The sequence below is a fragment of the Oculina patagonica genome, chromosome 6, assembly GCF_052425735.1.
Source record: "Oculina patagonica isolate OP01 chromosome 6, crgOcupat, whole genome shotgun sequence".
In the NCBI taxonomy this organism is placed as follows: Eukaryota; Metazoa; Cnidaria; class Anthozoa; order Scleractinia; family Oculinidae; genus Oculina; species Oculina patagonica.
Window position 1 is genome coordinate 33,116,827 of NC_135763.1, and position 14,011 is coordinate 33,130,837.

The 14,011-nt window shown below is 39.6% G+C and overlaps 1 long non-coding RNA gene across 1 annotated transcript in view; it reads right to left on the reverse strand.

The window, feature by feature from the left end:
* LOC144656658 (uncharacterized) overlaps nucleotides 1-14,011 on the reverse strand; it is a 523,850-nt gene that overhangs the window by 448,640 nt on the left and 61,199 nt on the right. The window lies entirely within an intron of this gene.

Here is a 14,011-nt window from a genome sequence, read left to right on the forward strand (position 1 = left end):
GAAAAGTCGATATTTTACAAAGAATGTATAGGCTCATTAGCCTTTTTGCCACCCAGAAATTTTGCAGTTTTTGAACGCTTATTTCTCCTCGAATATTGCGCGCAAAGAGCTGAAAATTTCACCGTTTATTTAGTTTCACAAGCGCTTGAAATATCTGGAGTCAATTTGTATACAGCTATTTCAATAAACGTTGTCGGTTCAAAGCTAAAAGGCAAGACCGTATGGTGTTGGTTCTGGGTATTCACTACAAATTTGCATATAAGCTTCATTAAATGTACAAATTTGTATTTCGCACGTGGAGAATTCACGAGTTTCTTTTTTCCTCTGAGGAGGACTTTCTGTAGCTTTACTTTCATTGTCGCTTGGTTCTGAGTTTTGAAAATTCTTCTAAAATTCAGTGTGGCTAAAACCACCTTGATTCACATGTTTGAAGAAATAGAAAACGTGCAAATTCGCTTTTGTCATGTCATTATATAATTTAGTATTCAGCACGTGCAGTTGCCCTCTTCTTCTACCCATACTGCCTTTCAGTCTTGTCTTTAAGCCTTGATCCGGATAACGTTAACTGAAATAGCTGTATACACCCTTTTAATAAGTCGAGGGGCCATTTTGAATTTTTATTTTTCCGCGAATGACGTAATTAATAAAATATTCAAAATGACACCTCGGCTTATTACAATGGTAGACACTTCATTTTAATACGTCGAGGCGCAGATGAATCTTTCATCAACAACGTCATTCGCGGAAAGTTAAATATTCAAAATGGTGTCTCGACTTATTAAAATGGTAAATAGCATGATGCCTTCTGTGGACAAAGTCGTATGTTAATGAGGCAAAATGTAAACAATGGCGTCACAAAAGATCTTATGGACAAGGCCTTAAACTGTCGTGCCGGTGATATAAAGACTGATAAACAATAGAGGCCGTTCGCAGGCTAGTATACACGTGAAGAGAAGGGCAGTCTGGCAAAATATATACTGTAAACGGCATCATTCCGTGATGTGCGAACAAAGCATTGCGGCATAGCGTGGACATCCTAAGGCCTGTAAGAGCTGTACGAAAAACCGTGAGTATCAGATTTACCACTAAATTTTTTCGAAGATTTTAGAAGAAACAAATCTATGTATATTGAAAAAATCGCTGAACAGTACGGGTAGTACATACAAGCAAATGCAAGGCACATTTGAAAAGAATTCTAAGGTTAACTAATATCATCATATCATCATGGGCTGTGGTTTACTAAATATACTCACAGTTTATACCGCATAACTGACAGATAGTTACATTAGCGCAAAGATGAACTGGGCGGAAACGAAACGGACTAATTGGCCTGGCACTAGACAACGGTACAGCAGCGCCGTACGAAGCGGTTTTGCGCAATGCGTGGTAGAATTTTTTGCATAACCTTTCATTTCTGACATGATTTTAGCAACAGGTTTAATCTAAGCATGCATTGGAACCGTCTAGATCCCTCGTTTGACGATAAAAAACGAACGCGTTTCTGGAGTTCAGTTAGTCTTGCTAACTTAGGTATACATAGACATTAAAAATATTTGTTCTAAATGGAACATATTACATGTATAGCCCCCGGCAAAATAGTGCACGTGACGTAACTCTGTCAGAGCGAAACTTATCACGGAAGCGTAAAAAAAACTGAAAAACGTTTGAAAATAGTCTTGCTTGAATATGCTTGAATATAATTGAGTGCCTCTTTATGCAATGAATTGTTCGTTTTGTAAGATTGTAACGGCTTGTAATGCACTGACATTTAATTTGATAACAGCTAAAAAAAACTACAGATCTTTGCTTATCGTAAAAAAGCGTTCGTATTCAACCACACTGCAGTTGACATCACTTTTGTTCCATGTCTAATGAAAAAAGGGTAATTAAATTTTTGTAGTATCAAAATATAATTTATGTTCAAAACATACCTTCGTCCTGGCCATCTTCAAGTTGTTCATTGATCACTTTCTTGCCGTTCGGCGGTTTCTTCGTTTTAAGCTTACACCCTTTCACCCGGAATGTCAAGGCTTTTTTCTCGAAATAGCTTGCGGTGAACTTACTGCTTGACTGATCAGATAGCCGGCTTCTATTCCTTGTACTAGGCATTCTGACTTACTCGCTCTGCGGTTTTGTAACTGTACAATTATAATATCGACCTGTGCGGGCTTTTCATATACCACCCGTTGAGACGAATCTGAGACACTGGTACTCAAAGGCGAGATATCGGCTTTTTTGCATGAAGTTGCCTGATGAGTAGAAGGTGTATCCTGGGCATTGTTGTTCGAACATATCATAGAAGAATTCAAACGTCTTTCAGTTCAAGCATTTTTTTTTATCTTTGCGGCACAGCTTGTGCGTGATTAACAAGACAGCCTGTTCGCAGGCTAGTTTACATGCGAAGAGCAGTCTGGCGGCAAAGCGTGGACAGCCCAAGGCCTGTAAGAGATGTAAGGAAAACTGTGAGTACCAAATTTACCACTATAGTGTTTCTAAGGCCTAGTTCAGACATCGTGCTCCTGCCGTGCCGAACTAAATTCAGGAATTAAGTTCGACAAAAGCACGGCAAAAGCACGGCGTCTGAATCAAACTTTTGAATTGAGTTCGGCAAAGCAATTTAGTTCGACACGGCATGTCGTGCCGCACGACTCTGGCACGGCAGCGGTTCAAACGTCGTGCTTTTGCCGCACCAAACCAAATTCATAAATTATATTAATGTATTTTGGCGGGATTACGTTCCCGCGAGGAGTTTTGAGGAGACCCGAGAATAATTCTCCATTACGGAGTATGCGCACAACCTCGTTCCCAGGGTCTTCTCCGTTTTTAGCCGCCATTTTGAAAACGGAGAAGACCCTGGAAAAGTATGCCAATTGAATTTTATTCTTGCCAGACGGCAAAAACCATGGCAGCCAGCCAAAGAAATATAATGATTTTTTTTTTCTGCAAAAAAAGCACGTCGAGGATGTTTCATTCAACGAAGTAGATGACACTAATGACAGGGAGCAGGGCAAAGAAGAAGCTAGTGGGTCTGAATCCGAAATAAGCAAGTTTTCGGAAACTAGTCGGGCAAACAAACAAACATTCGCCGTACTCGCAAAAGAAAAAGGTTTTTTTCTGTTGCTTTTCTTTGAGCTTTTGCTGCAATTTGGAAAACGGCGCCATTTTTGTTGGATCACCGCTGACTAATTGTCACGTAGATTCAGTACTCCTGAATTTGGTCCGACTCTGGCACGACGTCTGAATCAGAGTCGTGCTTCTGCCGTGCTACAGTCGAACCTAATTACAATTTAGTTCGGCACGGCAGGAGCACGATGTCTGAACTAGGCCTAAGATTTCTAACGAACAAATCTAAATAAACACTCCCTCAATCAAATGAGTTGAGCGCTCTACGAAATACATTTTACTCAAGAAAGAATTTAAACAAATATGCATATATATATACCGCCGGTCCGTGAACTTTTTTTGGAAAGAACGCTGAACAGTACGGATAGTACATACAGGCCAATCAAGGCGCATTTGTAGAAAATTTTGAGGTTAACTAATTTGTGGCACAGTTTATTCGGCAAAACTGACGGACAGCTTGATTGGGACAAACATGAAGTGGACGGAGAGAAAACGGACTAAATCGCCCGCTTGTCTGCTTGCACTTGTTTATAAACAAAGTTACCGTGCCTTATTAAGAAGCTGTTTTGCGCAGTCCGTGGTATATTTTTGTGTAACCTTTAATTTCTGATATGCTTTTGGCAACAGGTTTAATCTAAGCATGCATCGGAGCCGTCTAGATCCCTCGTTTAACGATAAAAAACAAACGCGTTTCTGGAGTTCAGTTTGTCTTGCTAACTTAGCCATAAGTTAGCAAGTGAAAGATCTGTGGTCTTTCTGGTGTCTTTGTAGCTGTGTTATGATACATCTTCTATCAACTCACACTTGATTGGTTTGTTGATTGTCATTGGAATAATTGTAGCCAATCAGGCCATTTAAAGGTTAATTGGTGACACGGGTAATCCCCCAGTGATTACATCATCATATCACGGAAGTTATGCATAGACCTGAAGTTAAGAAGTTGTGTTGTTTGTTCCGCCTTTCCGTGGACTTTTGCCAACTAAGCCATCGTCCTCAATTAAGTTATGACTATTTAACGATATTTTTTCCTTCTCATTTTTTGAGCAGAACGCAGCGAAACCAAAGGCCATCGTTTAGCTCTTCTTTCAGTATCGGTACATTTAGCTCGCTGACCCAGTTCACAGGCTGTTCGTGTGAAAGAATTCAATTCATATCCTACAAATTATCGCACCGGAAATTAATGACGCCGGATAATGAAGAGGTTCGTTCTGGAGTCTTCCACGGCAATAGTTTTAGCTTGAATACTCCGTGACTAGTGTGATCATTGTACGTTGTACAGCAGCTACGTCTGTACGTCCATGTGATACAATTTCCCGGCAAAACAGCGTCCATGGAGAGGGGGCGGGATTGAGGCTGGAGCTTGTGCTGGAAATCTACACGGTACTTGAGTTATAATTTCTAAGTATTTCTTAATCATTTATGTAAACAGTTGGTCATGTGACTTCCAAGATCAGATTGCTATACCGTGCCAGAACGGCAAAAGTTAGAATTCAACAATAGAGGTCGCTCGCAGGCTAGTATATACGTGAAGAGAAGTGCAGTCTGGCAAAATACATATCATATCCGTGATGTGCGAACAAAGCATCGCGGCATAGCGTGAACATTCTTAGGCCTGTAAGAGCTGCACGAAAAACCGTGAGTACCAGATTTACCACTAAATTGTTTCGAAGATTTAATTTAAGCGGTACAATCTAAGTTTTTTGAAAAAATCGCTAAACAGTACAGGTAGAACATACAGGCGAATGCAAGGCATATTTGTAAGGAATTCTAAGGTTAAAAAATATCATTTAACTGATCATGGGCTGTGGTTAACTGAATATACTAACATTGGCGCAAAGATAAACTGGGCGGAAAGCAAACGGACTAATTCGCCTGGCACTTGTTTATAAACAGAGGTACAGCGCCCTACGAAGCTGTTTTTCGCAATTCGTGGTAGAATTTATTGAATCACCTTTCATTTCTGATATGATTTTAGCAACAAGTTTACTCTAAGCATGCATTGAAGCCTTCTAGTTCCCTCTTTTGACGATAAAAAACGAACGCGTTTCTGGAGTTCGGTTTGTCTTGCTAACTTGGCCATAAGTTAGCAAGTGAAAGGTCTGTAGTCTTCCTTGTGTCTTTGTAGTTGTGTTTTAAATACATATTTTATTAACTTAAACTTGATTGGTTTGTTCATTGTCATCGTCATCGTAATTTGTAGCACGGGGAATCCCCTGACCGATTACATCATCATAACACGAAGAGGCCGATGATGCATAGACATTAAAAAGCTGTGTTATTTGTTCCGCCGGTCCGTGGACTTTTTGATCAACTGAGCCAGTTGTCGTCAAATAAGTTATGACTATTAAACGATATTTTTTTTTCTAGTTCGTGAAGAACGCGGCGAAATCAAAGACCATCGTTAAGCTCATCTTCCAGTCAAAATAACCGTCGTTGCATGAAATTAATGAAAAGTCACGCTAACTTTTTTTAAGCGTCACGTTACATTTTGCAAATGAAAAACAGCTTCATGGATGCGAACGAATTAAAACTAAATATGTAAATCTTATCAGACAGTCCCTGTATTGGGGAAAGAAACCAAAAACTTTGCTATCCGGTACATTTAGCTCGCTGGCCCAGTTCACAAGCTGTTTGTATGCAAGAATTCAATTCATATCCTACAAATTATCCCAACGGGAATAAATGATGCCGGTTGATGAAGACAAATAAGAGGTATCTTCCGAAAACCTCGACCCCAAGAGATTAGTTTCAGCTTGAATACTCCGTGACTTGTGCGATCATTGTACGTTGTACTAGCTACGTCGAGTACGTCCATGTGATACGCAATACTGGTTCCAGCGTAAATTAAATCATCCGTGTTAACACTGCTGAATGCTCATCAGTTAACACTTTGCGGAGGACGTAGAAATATTGAATCAAAGCAGTCAAAGTGATATCCTGAGTATGTAGTGTGTAGCGATGACAACAATGCTTATTCCAGTGAAGGAAGCAGGTGAAATATGGGAGATGTGGATGCTCGAACTTCGCATAACACTACGGCTGCCCTCGCTGTTACAGCCGTATTGTTTTTCTTTTTTCGCACCTGCCTTTGTTTCTTGTTTTTTATTTTTTGCGTCTTCTATTGGCTTAGTTAAGAAGGTATATTTTCTATAACATTTTGCGACAGAACTCAGATGATTGGTAAATGTACTTTCAACGTAACTATTTGAGGGTTCTTCGGAAGGGGTCAAGGGTGGGTAATAAAGCAAATTTTCCAGCTCAAATTTTGCCCAAATCTTATTTCCTAGCCTATTGTTTTCCCAAATCTTTTGAAATTTGAGTCCCAGTTCCGTTTTTTTGGTTTGTGATTCCAAGTCCCAATGACCCAAAATTTGCCCAAATATATCCCAGTTCCCAATTCACCCATTCAGGCCCCTTCTATTAACAATGCCTCAGTCTAGTTTCGTATCACTTTGCTGAACTAAGTGATCTGAAACAGCATACGCGTAGTTTCAAATTCTTCAACATGTCGAAAGTGAAATGTTTGCCACTCGCTCGCTGCTGCGCCAGTCCTGTCCGCTCGTTCCCTCACTCGCATGCGCGCGGCAGCGCACTTGCTTTGTATTGATATGAGAAATAAATTTCATCTGTTTAATTTCGTCTGAGAATGGATACCATGAATACCTAAATGATTGATTGGGTTGGCTCAACATACTGAAATATACGTTAACGTGGGCGTTTGACGTTGACACACAGCGGTCGTAAGTGGCGGCAAAGGCAACCTGCTGCATTCTGTGATTCTGACTCGAAGGCTAGTATAAAGGTGAAGAGCAGTTTGGCAAAGCACATACAAGGCATCATTCCGTGATGATTGTGCAAACATAGCTAGTGGTGCAAACAACGCATCGCGGCTTAGCGTGAACATCCTAAGGCCTATAAGAGCTATAAGAAAAACTGTAAGTACCAAGTTTTTCTATGACTAAGAAAAAAAACGCTTAACAGTATGGGTAGTAACATACAGGCCAATCCAAGGCATATTTGTAAGGAATTTTGAGGTTAACTAATTTACGACACACTTTATACCATATAACGGACGGATAGCTACATCAGCTCAAAGATGAACTGGACGGGAAGCAACGAACTATTAAAATCGCCTTGCACTTGTTTATAAACAGCGGTACAGCGCCGTACGAAGCTGCTTTGCGCAATCCGTGGTGGAATTTTTGTATTACCTTCCATTTCTGATATACTTTTAGCAACAGGTTTAATCTAAGCATGCATCGGAGCCGTCTAGAGCCCTCGTTCTGCGATAAAAACGAACGCGTTTCTGGAGGTCTGTTTGTCTTGCTAACTTAGCCATAAGTTAGCAAGTGAAAGGTCTGTGACCGTCCTTGCGTCTTTGTAATTGTGATTTGAATACAGATTCTTTAAACTCGCACTTCATTGGTATGTTGATTGTCATCGTAATAATTTCAGCCAATCAAATCCCCTGACTAATTACAATAATGTTATTTGTTTCGCCGGTCCGTGGACTTTTGATCAACTGAGCTGAATTGCATTTAATTATTAATTTAAATTAATAATTAGCAGCTAGGGTAACCCTAGCTGAGTGCTAGGGTTACCCTAGCTGCTAGGGTAACCCTAGCGCCTTGTAAACACGTCGATGAAAAAAAGAAGAAATGTGGGAGCGCTAGGGTAACCCTGAGGTGCTAGGGTAACCCTATGTGCTAGGGTTACCCGCCTGCTTGTAAACAGCTTGTAAACAGGCCCTTAGATGAATGATCGTTGGCGCCTTATGTCCCACCAGGGACGAAGAGGAATAAGTAAGTAAGTAAAGTTAATCTAAGCATGCATCGGAGCCGTCTAGATCCCTCGCTTAACGATAAAAAACGAACGTGTTTCTAGAGTTCAGTTTGTCTTGCTAACTTAGCCATAAGTTAGCAAGTGAAAGGTCTGTGGTCTTCCTTGTGTCTTTGTAGCTGTGTTATGAAACATTTTCTATCACCTCACACTTGATTGGTTTGTTGATTGTCATCCTGTCATCGGAATAATTTTAGCCAATCAGGCCATTTAATTATTAATTTGTGACACGGGGAATCCCCGAGTGATTACATCATCATATCACGGAAGTTAAGCATAGAAGTTAAAAAGTTGTGTTGTTTGTTCCGCCGTTCCGTGGACTTTTGCCAACTAAGCCATTCGTCCTCAATTAAGTTATGGCTATTTAACGATATTTTTTCCTTCTAATTTTGTAAGCAGAACGCAGCGAAAACAAAGGCCATCGTTTAGCTCTTCTTCCAGTCAAAATAACTGTCGTTGCCATGCGAAATTAATGTAAAGTCACGCTAACTTTTTCAAGCGTCACGTAATAACAAATGAAAACTACTGAAATATGTATATCGGTACATTTAGCTCGCTGACCCAGTACACAGGCTGTTCGTGTGAAAAAATTCAATTCATATCCTACAAATTATCGCACCTGGAAGTGATGATGCCGGATAATGAAGAGGTTTCTTCTGGAATCTTCCACGGCAGTAGTTTTAGCTTGAATACTCCGTGACTAGTGTGATCATTGTACGTTGTACTACAATAGCTACGTCTGTACGTCCATGTGATACACAGTACTGTTTCCAGCGTAAATCGTCCGTGTTCACACTGCTGAACTCATCAGTTAACACTTTGCGTATATCCTGAGTATGTAGTGTGTAGCAGTGACAACATTGCTTGTTCCAGGGAAGGAAGCAGGTAAAATATGGGAGACTCGGATGCTCGTACTTCGCTGCAGATCATGAACCTGGTAACATCGTTTTGGTAAATCGATCATCGGTAAGAATTTAATGAAGTTTCACAAGAAATAAAATACAAACAGCGGCAACAAACTGAACAAACATAACAAATGGACTACGCATGCATGGTTTGAAAAAAAGAATCTTAAATTTACTTGACATTTCGCATGCTACAGCACGCATCTTCAGAAGTGACGGTTAAAAAAAGCGAAAGATTATAAAACTATGGATGGGTTAAGGCAAAAGCGGTAATGTTTGTTGTGAGCCGATAGGGAGGTAAAACATACATAATGACAACTGGACATAGAATAGAAAATGGGATATAATTAGAAAAAAAGCAGAAATATTTGTTTTAAATTTTTGTTGTGAAGTATATTGAGGAACAGGATGACAACTGGACATCTGACTGCTTACAAAGAGAGACAAAAAGCCTCTCGTGCTGAAGTTGAAAAAAGTTATTAGTCAATCGTAAAATTGAACGGAGAATAAAGCAAAGTTACAACGTGAACCCCTTTCAATCAAAATTGTAAGTACCCAATTTTACAACGTCATTTTTTGAGCGTTTAGCGAAAAAACTGTGCACGATATATGAATGTTGTGTAACAAAACCGCTATCAGACCATAAAGATTCAGTAAGAACGCGAAAAGATCGTAAGGTTTAAAACAACAACGGCAACTAAGATGTATTCTTAGCTACTGCTGGGAATCGATAACACTACGGCTGCCCACGCTATTACAACTGTAATGTTTTTCTTTTTTCTTACCTGCCTTTGTTTCTCGTGTTTTATTTTTTGCGTTTTCTATTCGCCTAGTTGAAGAGGCATATTTTCTATAAAATTTTGCGATAGAACTAAGATAATTGGTAAATGTACTTTCAACGTTTACTATTTGAGAGTTCTGTGGAAGGGGGCAAGGTGGGTAATAAATCCAATTTTCCAGCTCAAATTTTTCCCAAATCTTATTTCCTAGCCTATTGTTTTCTCAAATGTTTTCAAATACGAGTCCCAGTTCCATTTTTTTGGTTTGTGATTCCCACTCCTAGTGACCCAAATGCCGTTTTCCTAGTGAAAATTTGCCCAAATATATCCCAGTTCCCAATTCACCCATTCAGGCCCCCCTTTATTAACAATGTCTCAGTCTAGTTTTGTATCACTTTGCTGAACTAAGTGATCTGAAACAGCATACGCGTAGTTTCAAATTCTTTAACATGTCGAAAGTAAAATGTTTGCCACTCGCTCACTGCTGTACCAGTCCTGTCCGCTCGTTCCCTCGCTCTCTCGCACGCGGCAACGCACTCGCTTTGTATTGATATGAGTAATAAATTTCATCTGTTTAGTTTCGTCTGAGAATGAATACCATGAATACCTAAATGATTGAATCATGGTTGACTCAACAAAAACATACTGAAATGCGTGGGCGTTTGTACGTTCACGCATAGCGTGGGTGATAGAAGGAAGCCTGCTGCATTCTGAGATTCTGACTCGAAGGCTAGTATGTGTTTGGCAAAGCACATACAAGGCATCATTCCGTGATGATTGTGCAAACATAGTAAGTGGTGCAAACAACGTATCGCGGCTTAGCGTAGACATCCTAAGGCCTATAAGAGCTATAAGAAAAAACGGTGAGTACCAAATTTTACCACAAAATTATTTCTATGATTAAGAAAAAAACGCTTAACATTACGGGTAGTACATACAGGCCAATCCAAGGCATATTTGTAAGGAATTTTGAGCTTAACTAATTTACGGCACACTTTATATCATATAACTGACGCATAGCTACATCAGCTCAAAGATGAACTGGACGGGAAGCAACCTGACTAAATCGCCTTGCATTTGTTTATAGACAGCGGTACAGCACCTCAAGTTACGTACGAAGCTGTTTTGCGCAATCCGTGGTAGATTTTTTGTATCACCTTTCATTCCTGATATACTTTTAGCAACAGGTTTAATCTAAGCATGCATAGGAGCCGTCTAGATCCCTTGTTTAACGATAACAAACGAACGCGTTTCTGGTGTTCTATTTGTCTTGCTAACTTAGCCATAAGTTAGCAAGTGAAAGGTCTGTGGTCTTTCTTGTGTCTTTGTAGCTGTGTTATGAATACATTTTCTTTCAACTCACACTTGATTGGTTTGTTGATTGTCATCGGAATAATTTTAGCCAATCAGGCCATTTAATTGTTAATTGGTGACAGGGGAATCCCCGAGTGATTACATCATCATGTCACGAGAAGTTAAGCATAGAAGTTAAAAAGTTGTGTTGTTTGTTCCGCCGTTCCGTGGACTTTTGCCAACTAAGCCATTCGTCCTCAATTAAGTTATGACTATTAAACGATATTTTTTTCTTCTAATTTTGTGAGCAGAACTCAGCGAAAACAAAGGCCATCGTTTAGCTCTTCTTCCAGTCAAAATAACTGTCGTTGCCATGCATGAAATTAATGAAAAGTCACGCTAACTTTTTCAAGATGTTGCAAACTATAGTTAAAATGTCGTGTTTTGTGAAGGGAATTTCTTGAAAGCAAGCAAGCCTTAGTGTCAGATCTTTTCCCACCGTAAGCGTGTGAATTGGCCCAGTGAACCGTTATAAATAAGAACACTGATTATAAAACAAACCCTTGACAAGCTTCACTTTTCCGAAACGTCACTCAAATGACGTCAGTTCGAACAAGACAAGCCATCGAACCTTGACGTTTTCTCTCATTTGCCGCGATCGATATTAGTTGTGTGTTAAGATATTTTCCGCTTTTGTGTGCGTTTAACGACCCTTTATTAGTCCATACAATGCATTCGGAAATGATTCCTACGTTTTCATGTTCAGTTGTGTAGCGAAAACGCGATTTGAAAGCGAGGATTCGGCGTCAACTTCATCAATTGGCGTCGCCTTCTCTTGAACTGCCTGGTGTATTGCAACTACCGGTTTATTTTTGTGTCAGTTGTGTAGAAGAGAATGCCTTACTATATTAATTTGGAGATATGGAAAGGTATGATTTCAGTGCATGTCTGAAGTATAATTGACCGATGACGGTAGCGGTGTAGTGTAAATTATGTCTGTGTGCCGAGTGTTCAAATTTTCATGTAAGGCCAAGTAAAGAAAAAACAAATGTTTCTCGTCCGGATTTCTATACAAAAGAGAGCGGGCGGTTTTTTTTTTTGTTATTTGTTATTTCCTCCATTAAAGTTGAACATTAATCGTCGATTGGTCCGTGTATCAGCTAGTGGTTGTTGATAAGTCAATCAGGCTAATCAGGCGTTTTTATTGGCTGGCTACTTGCTTCAATTACGCTAGGATTGGGGTCTTTCGAGCAAGATGTGTGATCGAGAAATCAGGAGTGGGTGCAAATTACAGCGAGCGTTTCAAAACACTGCTTGTTCAGTATACAGATAACAGAGTAGAAGCTCATCAAGGTACGTTTAATAACCCGATCTAGGTGTACGGTTTCAACAGAGCTGACGGATAAAAACTTGTATAGCTACCCAGCACAATTTTTGAAAACGATCGCAGTTTTGGGTGGTTGTTTTGCAAAAGAAGTCGGATAATTTTCTTTCAAATACACGGCAACAGTCTCGCTTTTTCGTAGTTTTTTTCCCTCAAAGGGATTATATTTCAAAAAACACGAAAACTGATCAAAGGCAAAGAGCACATGACTGACAGCTTGGTAACGAAGTCATGGAAGGCAAAGATGTTGCAAACTATAGTTATAATGTCGTATTTTGTGAAGGGAATTTCTTGGAAGCAAGCAAGCCTTAGTGTCAGATCTTTTCCCACCATAAGCGTGTGAATTGGCCCAGTGAACCGTTATAAATAAGAACACTGATTATAAACAAACCCTTGACAAACTTCACTTTTCCGAAACGTCACTCAAATGACGTCAGTTCGAACAAGACAAGCCATCGAACCTTGACGTTTTCTCTCATTTGCCGCGATCGATATTAGTTGTGTGTTTAGATATTTTCCGCTTTTGTGCGCGTTTAACGACCCTTAATTAGTCCATACAATGCATTCGGAAATGATTCCTACGTTTTCATGTTCAGTTGCATTGTGTAGCGAAAACGCGATTTGAAAGCGAGGATTCGGCGTCAACTTCATCAATTGGCGTCGCCTTCTCTTGAACTGCCTGGTGTATTGCAACTACCGGTTTATTTTTGTGTCAGTTGTGTAGAAGAGAATGCCTTGCTATATTAATTTGGAGATATGGAAAGGTATGGTTTCAGTGCATGTCTGAAGTATAATTGACCGATGACGGTAGGGGTGTAGTGTAAATTATGTCTGTGTGCCGAGTGTTCAAATTTTCACGTAAGTCCAAGTAAAGAAAAAACAAATGTTTCTCGTCCGGATTTCTATACAAAAGAGAGCGGGCGGTTTTTTTTGTTATTTGTTATTTCCTCCATCCTCACATTCTCCTGAAGAGAATTTGCAAAATAAATCCTGCAAGGGAATTGACCTATCCAGTACAGACCTGGCGTGCCGAGGCTTTAAAATTTTGGCCTGAGTTTGTATTACAACGCAGACAAAAGCCATGTCTTACAGAATTTTTTTTTGTTCTTAATTGAGGAATAACGCCTGTTGGTTTTTGTTCGTTGCAACTTTTCCAATAACAAATAATAAAAAAAAGAGAGGCGGCCCCCAGTGAAGCGAGCAGGGAAGGGAAACATTTGTTTTTTATTTACTGGGCCTAAGAAAATGGCAAAATGTTTTCTACTTTTATCACTAAAATGGAAACTTTTGTTAAACGTTTCAGCTGCATTATAAAACCTGCTGACGTAATGTCGGTGATTTCCCTAATAATGTAATTAAAATGGATGCACTTTTTGACAAAAACTGTTTTAGATTTCTTTCGATGGAGAATCAACAAAACCAAACAACTGCGCGTAAAAGCGTCCGAAATTCGTTTGGCCGACTGTAAGTCACGTTTCTTTGTTCACTTTGAAGTTTTTACAATTATTTGCAGGCTTCTTTCCTTCGATCCGATAATCATTCCGATAATCATGTTTAGCCAGAAAGATGTTCCTCCTTCTCTCCTAGCAGAACACGCGGAATCGGGGTTACTAAATACTAACTCGCCCACTTTTTAATAAATAATTATTAGATTTTTGTCTTAATTTGGTTCTTGTTTACAGCTTTGA